Raw genomic sequence first — 9,526 nt, forward strand, 5'->3', positions numbered from 1 at the left:
GGACTCTCTGTGAACTTGATTTTTGCCACGCTGCTTTGATCACAAGAAAGTTTCCTGTAGAAAACCCACCTTCACAGCAGCTTTTTGGCCTGATTGTAAAAACCATTATTACTGGTCAGTGGTGGATTCAGGGGAGTGGCCAGAGAGACCGCCCTGTCCCCTTATCTGGTCTGGATCTGCCAGATCTGGTCAAAGCCAGTTTTCTTTTCTAAGATAACCACAAAAAAAAAAATTGGCCCCATCTCACAGCACTTTCACTGATCTGTCCTTGTGGGATGCAAAAGAACCCACACCAATGTTCGTAAAGACTAGGGGACATAGACCCCGGTTGTGTGGTCAACCTTTCATTGACTGGGTGGGTTATCTGGAAGGAGATCTAAATATAGGGATAACCTCTTGATTCTCCTCCAGGAACAGTAATAGTTACCTGAAAGTAATGGAATAAATGGATTAACCTTCATAAAATCCCTGCCCTGCTTATGAGCAACCAGAAACAGGCTTTTAATTTTGCAACAGTCTAATATCAACACATGTAAAGTATCTTGGGAGTAAAGAAAGGCAGTCAATAACCTGTAAAACCATTTTTCTTTTGGCAAGTACTTTGATGTATTTCACAAAACAATATTATTCAATGTGGTTGTCATATATGAACAGAACTAGAAGCCAACATGGCATTGTATGTTTAAGTAGCTATAATCATAAAATAACTTCAATATAATAGACTTCATAGAAAGTAAAATTACTGTTTGAATTTAATACTAGATGTAGCTAAACAGGGCTTGAACTAACTTCCCACCAAGCACTTGACAAATCATTCAGGAATCCTGTTTTTTTCTTGATTACAATCCTTTTTTGGCTGAACAAATATGTCCAGAGTTTGAAAATCCACTTTTCCTGGAAACTACTTCTAGCCCTATTTATAATAATTTGATTGTAGCCATGATATATCAAAGTCAATTAAATTTGTTCACAGTTCCTGCAGTTTTAAATCAACTTGCAGCTGGCCACATGAGCAATAATGAAATGGTGCGATTAATTAATATTATCACTACTATGAAGAAAACTTTGAATTGTGATATTTCTAAGAATGATAATTATTGTCATTCTTAGAAAATTAATATCACACTTAACACTGGAGCTTGCGTGGAAGAGGGCAAACAACAAGAACATTTTCCCTTTCAATAATGTCAATAGCTGGGATGAATTTGCCATAGATTCTCTGGACAGGGATAAAACTTGAACCTCCTTCTGGTTCAAATAGATCTTTGCACCAGACTTCAACTGGAGCTCCTAAGGCATGTCTCGAGGGATGAGCTTGAAACCAGTGAACTGATGCCAAAATACAAGACACATATTGATCATTCACTTTAACATTCTGTTTCATAAAGTAGTCAACAACTCCAGGCCTCAAATCACACCCAGAGGTGTCAATTGTACCCCCAAGTTTACACCATCTTGCTACAATAAATGCGGATCTGTCGCTTCTAGATTTGCTAGATCCCAGAAGGTCTCCATTACATTTACAGGCAGCAAACCTCTCAAAGTATGGTGTTACAGAATCTTCATCTATTCCATTGAAAATGGCACTGTAACAATTCTTCAAATGAAAAAGGGCACTAGCATCTAAATTATCTCGAGAGGAAGGTCCACAGCAAGTGTATAAAGACTCCGCACAGGACCATTCATTGCTTCTTTGTACAGGGCCGATGGAAAGGCGACTGGCATTGATGACTTCAGAAAAAACGTAATCATGTTCAGTTGATAAACTGTCTTGAAGACTTCCTGATTGTTTAGAAGTCAGTCTTGTTAACAGTGGCTTAAATCTCTCTTGAAATGTATTTGGAAGGGGAATGTCTCTCATAAACTGATTTGAAGTAAACTTCCTCATCAACTGGATCTCAACTGCTCGTTGATTTGTTCCATAGTCTCCCAAGATGCCATTATACCGCTCAAAGCTAAACAGCCAAAAAGCATATACAGGTCCATAATCCATAACACAGTCTAAAAGATGTGTGTGCAAATGCATATTTGGAGTAACCCTTTCCTTACCATACAATTCTTCAAAACGCTTGCAGAACTTTCAGAGGTGCGAGTGAGCCAAAATTGCTTTAGCTTCTGTTGTAACTGATGAGCATAAATACCAACAACCCAGGACAAAATCACGCCACAGTTCCAAGTCATCCTTGGGCAAAATGTTCCATAATGCATACACAGAAAATATCACAGTAAATGACTTCCACTGGTCGGCAGTAAAACCTCCATAACTGTTCCTAATTTTCTTAGGCATTCTTCCAACAGAGGCTGGCACTTTCACCTTGTCCAATTTCTCCTGTACTTTAAGCAAGTCTTTCTTCTCAAGCAATGGCTTGTCTGAATCAAGCCAAATGTTCCTCATCACATGTTTTGCCGTACCTGTGAACAGGTTGTGCATTGGATCTACTATATGAAAACGGACACAGTCAAAGTAAGGTAACTGCATCAGTTCACTGTATCTAGTACCATATCTTTGCTCTACATGGGAACAGTCACCTGCAGAAGTTTGCTCAAGGATCTCTTGAGCTTGTTGCCGGTGTTCATGATTACTTCTCAGAGGTGAAGGATCAAATCCAGAGAAATCAATTTTTGTTGCAACTGTGCCTGGAAAATGCTTTTTACATTTGGAACAGCCAATGTTTGATGCATGACCTGTAAAACCGCAAACCTTTCTTGCTGCAGGGACATCACAACCTACACAAAGAAGGGCTGCATGAAATACCTCGGCTGTGGTTGAGTCATGTGCTTTAATGCTTACACCATATTCCCACAAGGCATTCAACTCAGCAACAAGGGGCTGCAAGTAAGTATTGATGGTCAGTTTAGGTTCATGGGGTCCAGGAATGACACCAACTAAAAACACATTCTCCGGTTTAAACCTCTCAGTTCTTGGAAGATTCATTAATACCATGTATAGAGCCCCCACACTGTACAAGGAGTGTTTGAATGGCTGGAACCAGTCAACGTTCAACATAAAGGCATAATTTCTAGGTGCTGCAAGGAAAGGTTTTCCACAGGCATATTGCCATTCTTTCCAGATGCGTCCATCAAATATATCCGCTAGATATCCTACTGGAATGTCCCTACTTCTCCATAACTCACACTTTGAGGCAAAACCAGGCCTTTGAAGAAAATACTTAAGATTTTCAGTGACACTGTTATAGCAGTACACTTTGAATGGATAAAGTTTTGTTTGCCCCGTCTTTAATGTTACCTCTTTCAGAAGGGGTTCCCCACATGCAGTTCTGCGAAAATGCTGTCGATGGTGTGGGTATTGGACAAATGTGCACTTCTTTGAAACTCTTCTGTTAAGTGTTTCATAACAATCATCAAAGTTATATAAGCTGTTACACTTGGGGTACACAACATACTTTATGAACTTATCTTGATCAAGCCCAAGTTGTTTACGTAGCAGGTGGACTGTCTTTGGAAACAACATTGCAAAGCTTTGCACTAATGGAAAAATGGTTCCTAAGGAATCAAATACTGCCCATAGAAATGCAAGTAGTAATTCAAACGCATTGTCAGACAGTGAGCAGAATGACGACCAAACACATAGGAAAATAAGCATCCAACAGACAATGACTTTTGGATTTCCATAAATCCCTGACGATTCAGAAACATCCACTGAAGGTACTTTACTGAGACCTTGAGGGAAGTCTTCGTTAACATCCTCATCTGCGACATCCCAGAATTCCATCAGAACATCTGGTCGCATCCTTTCATGGTACATAAAATCCTCAGAGTCTGAATCACTATCTTTTAATAAAAGATAATCCTCTTCTTCAAGATTCTTGATGAAAACATGACTGGTATCTGATAAGTAAAATTGACCAATAAAATGTCAATTAATTTTAGCTGCTAATTGTGTTAGGATATGAATTATGTGAATGTCAATATAAGCATACATCTACATGTAGTTCCTTGTTCATTTCATCATAACAGCCCATTTCCGAGTTGCTGCATGCCTCAGTTTCAAATCAAGTCCTTTTGCACAACCATTCAAATGAAAATGAGTTGCATATTCTTATGCAAATCAAACTCATTTCCCTTACAATAGTTGAGCACCAAGACTCACTTCGAAACCGAGGCAAACCGCAACTCGGAAATGGCCTATTGAGGTGATGGTTATGAAGTTCTTTTAATTGCAGCCATTGCTATTCAAATTAAGTGAGGACTGAATGATTTATCCAAAATTTAAAGTCACTTTCCTGGCTAAAAATGAAGGCTTGTTTGATAACCCTTCAAAGAGACAACTACATTTAAAACAAATAAAGGTAAAGTAAAGTGAAACCACAAAAAATTACTGGTTGCCACTACGTTCTGCTTACTGAGGCTCTGCTATGGTAAATTCCGATAAGTAACATGGCCCCAAAAAGTAGCGACAACTGCACATAAAGTGAAACCGCAAAAAAATAACATCCTTCAGAACTTGGCCAATATCCAGTCATCTTGACCTCACGCTTGGTCAATAACCCATACTTATTATATCCTAAAGAGCCCCCACGGGCCCAGCGCAGAGTCTACTTTCTCTCGCCGATTAATAATATAAAGCGGAAAGTAGACTCTGTCGGCAGGGAAAGACACATCAAGACAGAGCATGGATGTTCTAACATACTTACCCGGCGCCGATCGCGTATGTTTGACTGTTTCACTGTATAAATTTTTGTCACATTCTTCATGCTCGTCCACTGCCATTTGTGGACTTTCATAAAACAAATCACACCGTGCTTCGGCTTGTACTAAGCCATCTTCCTCATCTGAAGATTCAGTTTTCTGCCACTCATCTTTTTCTTTACTGAAATAAAGATCGAAGTACTCTCTGTACGTCCTGACTGACACATTCTCTTTGCAATGTGGGCAAAAACGCCGCTTCTTGGGAGCCATATTGGATCAGTTGATATTGAGCCTCCGATTCAATTGTTTAGCGGCAATGTCTAGCAAAATGGGCATCAATCAATAATCTTGCAAAGAGCACCAATGGAAGGCCATATCAAAATTAACTTCGCATTGTTGGCTCATTTATTGGCTCAAGCTTGAACTGTTGACAATTGCAAGGTAGGGTTTCGCCGGCGGTGTATTTGAATTTCGGCGGATCCGACGTTCGTTCTTTCCCTTGACCTAGCTATAGCGTTGACTTCAGTTGGCCCCCTTGTATTCGCTCGATCTTCTTCTTTTGTCCCGTTCTTTAAGTAAATATGGCACGAGTACCTCCCAATAAGCCTAGTAAACATCGTAAGACACCGAAGTTGGCGTCTAATCGGCGGAGAGAATCTCCAACACCGTCTGGTTCCAGCGCGACTAGATCAGAGCAGCATGAACGACGCGATGAAGAAACTCGTTCGACTGAAAGACCATTAACCCAGACACCAGAAAATCAGGATAATGGGGGACGGAGGTTAAGCGTCTCCGCATCTACGTCCTCTTCTTCTACGTGCTCTTCAACTCCGAGCAGTTCGACGCTGCCGACCGTCGCTGCGCTGATTCCAAGGGTTCCAAGAAGTGATCGTGACAGTTCAAATCGTTGCTTAGAACCCTTGAATTTGGCCTCAGCGCTAAATAGAGTCGATCCTTCGGTTGAAACAAGTAATATCCCCCGCATTGATGATTTCATGCAAAGGTTGGAAACTCTGTTTGAAAACCAAAATCAGTTCTTTGAGAAGCACATGGCTCAAAGGCGGGAAAATCCAGCACCGCCAGCATCCAAGCGCCTTCCCAAGGAGCTGTTGGTAAGTCATCGATCATTTAAATTAACTTTAACAACCAGGCCCCAGTTGTTCGAAGGATGGATAGCGCTGTCCACTGGATTAATCACTTAAATTATGTTTATCTGTGGGACAGTGATTTATCCGGTGGATAGCGTTATCCACCTTTTGAACAACCGAGTAGAATACAAACATTGTCAAATAAATCTCTTCCTGTCCACCTAACTGGTCTCTGTAGAGAATGTACAGAAACACCACTGTTTTCTGGCAAATGACCAGGAATCCCCACATCATATCAGTAATTTGTGGGGTGGAATACTACACTGTAAGAAAATTAGGTTGAGTGCTTTATACAAAGGATGCCAGTGAACATGACATTATGTAATCATCCTAATTTACAGGATAAGAAAGAGCAAAACAGTCAACACAAAAAATTGCAGAATTTATGGAAAGATATCCATCCTAAAACGAACCAAACAACTATTAACTGTTTTAAACTTGTTTTAGTTCAGGACCACCCACAATCATGATACTTTGCAGGCAGGCACAGCATCGCCACTATTTTCTATAATACAGATTTTACTGGTCATCTGACACGTAATTTTTATTGGTTTCCATTGTGGTCTATTTTTGGACTTTGTGTATTGGTTCTGTTTGCATCACTATTGGAGCTAATTATGTTGTGAAGAGCAAAATAAGGCTGAAAGCGAGGTTGTCCTCCGATTGAAATAAAGAGTTTGGCCCAGCATGACAAAACATATACACCATGTAGCAGAAAATCATCTCCTTCACAGACCAAACAACTGCATGTAGTTGCTCAGATCCAGGCACTTCCGAAGAAACTAAAGAAACTGAAACCTTTATTGAAAGGTTATTTTGGCACTTTATTAAAAGCGTTATGCTTCAAAAGAGGCAAAAGAAAATGCTAAACTGCTTTTCAGGTCAAATTATGACAGAAAAAAAACCACAGGAAATGAATGTGCAAAAATAACATTTGCTTAGTCATACTGTAATTAAGAATGCCCTAGAGTCAAATCATTTTCTATGAAGTATAACTCGTCCGGGCCTACCACCCACCTTTTGACACAACTGCTGACTGGACGATTTCCCGGTTAATAACAACAGCAAAGGCTTGCAAAGTATCATGGTTGCGGATAGCCCTTTAAATATAACATGAAGCATTTTAACTAAGAAAACACTTCTATAAAGTAGGAAAAAACTGCTTGCAAAGCATAGGTTAAGTCAAGGAAGTAATAGTAATAGTGTGTTTTTATTGTTGTTTCAGGCCAATGTAAGGGAGGTTTATGCAACCTTGACAGGGCCAGATGGGAAAGAACTGAAATGGAATTTATCTATGAGGTGCATTTGTTATAATGAGCAAATGTCTGTTTACTAAACAAAAAACACAAATGTCTGATGTGCAAACTGTATACATGTAGATCACTGGACTCTACAGTTGTGTTAGACATCTGTTACCTGTAGGTCATAACACTTACCAGTATCAATATTATTTTCAAGTCCACAATTGAGCAGTTCGGCTTCTTTTATAGGTCAGTTAATTGTGAGATCTTAGTTTGGTGTCATGTCTTAAATGACTACACTTTCCAAAGCATAATGCCAAGTGACCACTATACTTTTTTCCACAGTAAAAATAACTTACAATTCTTATTTTTTACAATTTTTCCAGTCTAAAACTAAGGGCTTATACCTATTGAATAGTTCAATATTAAATTGTTGTGAGATCTGAATATGGTCTATTTTGCGAGTGACAGCATTTGCCAGATCTTCAAGCATATGTATCATACTGAGTGACCACCATATATTACTGTTCTAAATGCATTAAGGAATTTTTGCATTGAAAATTTTCAGTCCATAATTCAATGTTTTTGCTTGTTTCCAGTTCAGTAGTATTGTGAGATCTTAATATGGTCCATTTTGCGAGTGACGACATTTGCCAGATCTTCAAGAATATGTATCATACTGAGTGACCACCATATATTACTGTTCCAAATGCATTAAGGAATTTTTGCTTTGCAAAAATTTCAGTCCAAAACTCAAGGTTTTTGCTTGTTTCGAGTTCAGTAGTATTGTGAGATCTTAATATGGTCCATTTTGCGAGTGATGGCATTTGCCAGATCTTCAAGCATATGTATCATACTGAGTGACCACCAGGGCATATATTACTGTTCTAAATGCATTAAGGAATTTTTGCTTTGAAAATTTTCAGTCCAAAACTCAAGGTTTTTGCTTGTTTCCAGTTCAGTAGTATTGTGAGATCTTAATATGGTCCATTTTGCGAGTGACGGCATTTGCCAGATCTTCAAGCATATGTATCATACTGAGTGACCACCATATATAACTGTTCTAAATGCATTAAGGAATTTTTGCTTTGAAAAATTTCAGTCCAAAACTCAAAGTTTTTGCTTGTTTCCAGTTCAGTAGTATTGTGAGATCTTAATATGGTCCATTGTGCGAGTGACGGCATTTGCCAGATTTTCAAGCATAAAATGCATGTATCGTGCTTAGTGAACAGGGGCCTGTTCCTGGAAGAAGGAGTTAAGTTATACCAAGTATGACAGTTATTCCAGGGATAAATCTGCTATTCTGACAGAACAGAATTTATTCCGGGAATAAAGGTACATGTATTCCTGGAATAAGGCACGTTTATCCGTGGAATAGAGTTATTACACCTTTCAGGAACCAGCCCCAGGGATCCTGCCAATAATAATATATCATTATTACATGTATGTGCATTATGAGAGTTCAGTCAATTTTATTCAGGCCCTTCAAAATAGAAAATATTGTTTTTTGTTTTTTGTTTTTGTTTTTGTTTTTTGCTATTTAGCTTCTCTGAATCCACCAACAGAAATGTAAATGCTGCAGTTTTGGATGGTGTCCGCAGTACAGACACCATATCACCTACCAGCACCATAAAAGGTGTGTTAACATCATTTATGTATCAGAATAATTCATTTGATAATTTAAACTTTAACTTAAGCCAGTAAAAGGGTATGTACAATTGATTCAGATTGTTGCTGAGCATTTACCATGCCATGTTACAGTTAAACCTGTATATTATATGATAGGACGTTGATGTTTAATACTACTGAAACTGGTAGACTGTTTTTTGAGAGACTGCCGGGACAGTTGTCGTTGGCGACAAATGGGAGTGTTTTAGGTCACATGGCTTTACGCTGCTTCATCAAAAGGGATACACGCGTCATAACATTCCTTCGCTCGCCACGCTTCATCACTTTGATCTTTCGAAAATTGAAACATGTTGCAACTGAAAATTTTTTATAACATTTCTTTTCCCGAAGGAGATAGTTGTGAAATTATAACGACCGAAGAAAATGAGTTGGTCAGCTTCAAGGAAGCTCGGAGGCTTTCTTCTATATTTTTTCCCTGAATAAAAGATCTTCCCTTGCTATTCATGGAATAGTGCACCATTATTTCTCACGGGCTTCAGGCGCTTAGGAATGTGATCACATGCGCTTACCTACATGTACATTTATGTGGTGTCCTTTGTTGATCACATGCGCATAATTCAAAGACATTTGTCGATAACGGAAAGTGTTACGTACATCTCCAAAAAAAAAAACAGTGTAGTACCTGTTTCAGTACAGGGTTCGCACACACCTTGAAAGTCCTTGAAAGTCCTTGAATTTCAAAATAAAAATTCAAGGCCTTGAAAGTCCTTGAAAATTGCAGTCAGTGCTGGAAAGTCCTTGAAATTTGTAGCTACTTTTATCCAACATAGATTCTAGAGTGCCTTATGTGAAAATATA

At 38.9% G+C, this 9,526-nt stretch overlaps 2 pseudogenes; one reads left to right on the forward strand and one right to left on the reverse strand.

Moving 5' to 3' along the window:
* Nucleotides 1–1,049: 1,049 nt before the first annotated feature.
* Nucleotides 1,050–4,920, reverse strand: LOC138009721 (uncharacterized; annotated as a pseudogene).
* Nucleotides 4,921–5,231: 311 nt separating this feature from the next.
* LOC138009723 (uncharacterized) overlaps nucleotides 5,232–9,526 on the forward strand; it is a 13,521-nt pseudogene continuing 9,226 nt past the window's right edge.

Source organism: Montipora foliosa, chromosome 7 (assembly GCF_036669935.1).
Source record: "Montipora foliosa isolate CH-2021 chromosome 7, ASM3666993v2, whole genome shotgun sequence".
NCBI classification, from domain to species: Eukaryota; Metazoa; Cnidaria; class Anthozoa; order Scleractinia; family Acroporidae; genus Montipora; species Montipora foliosa.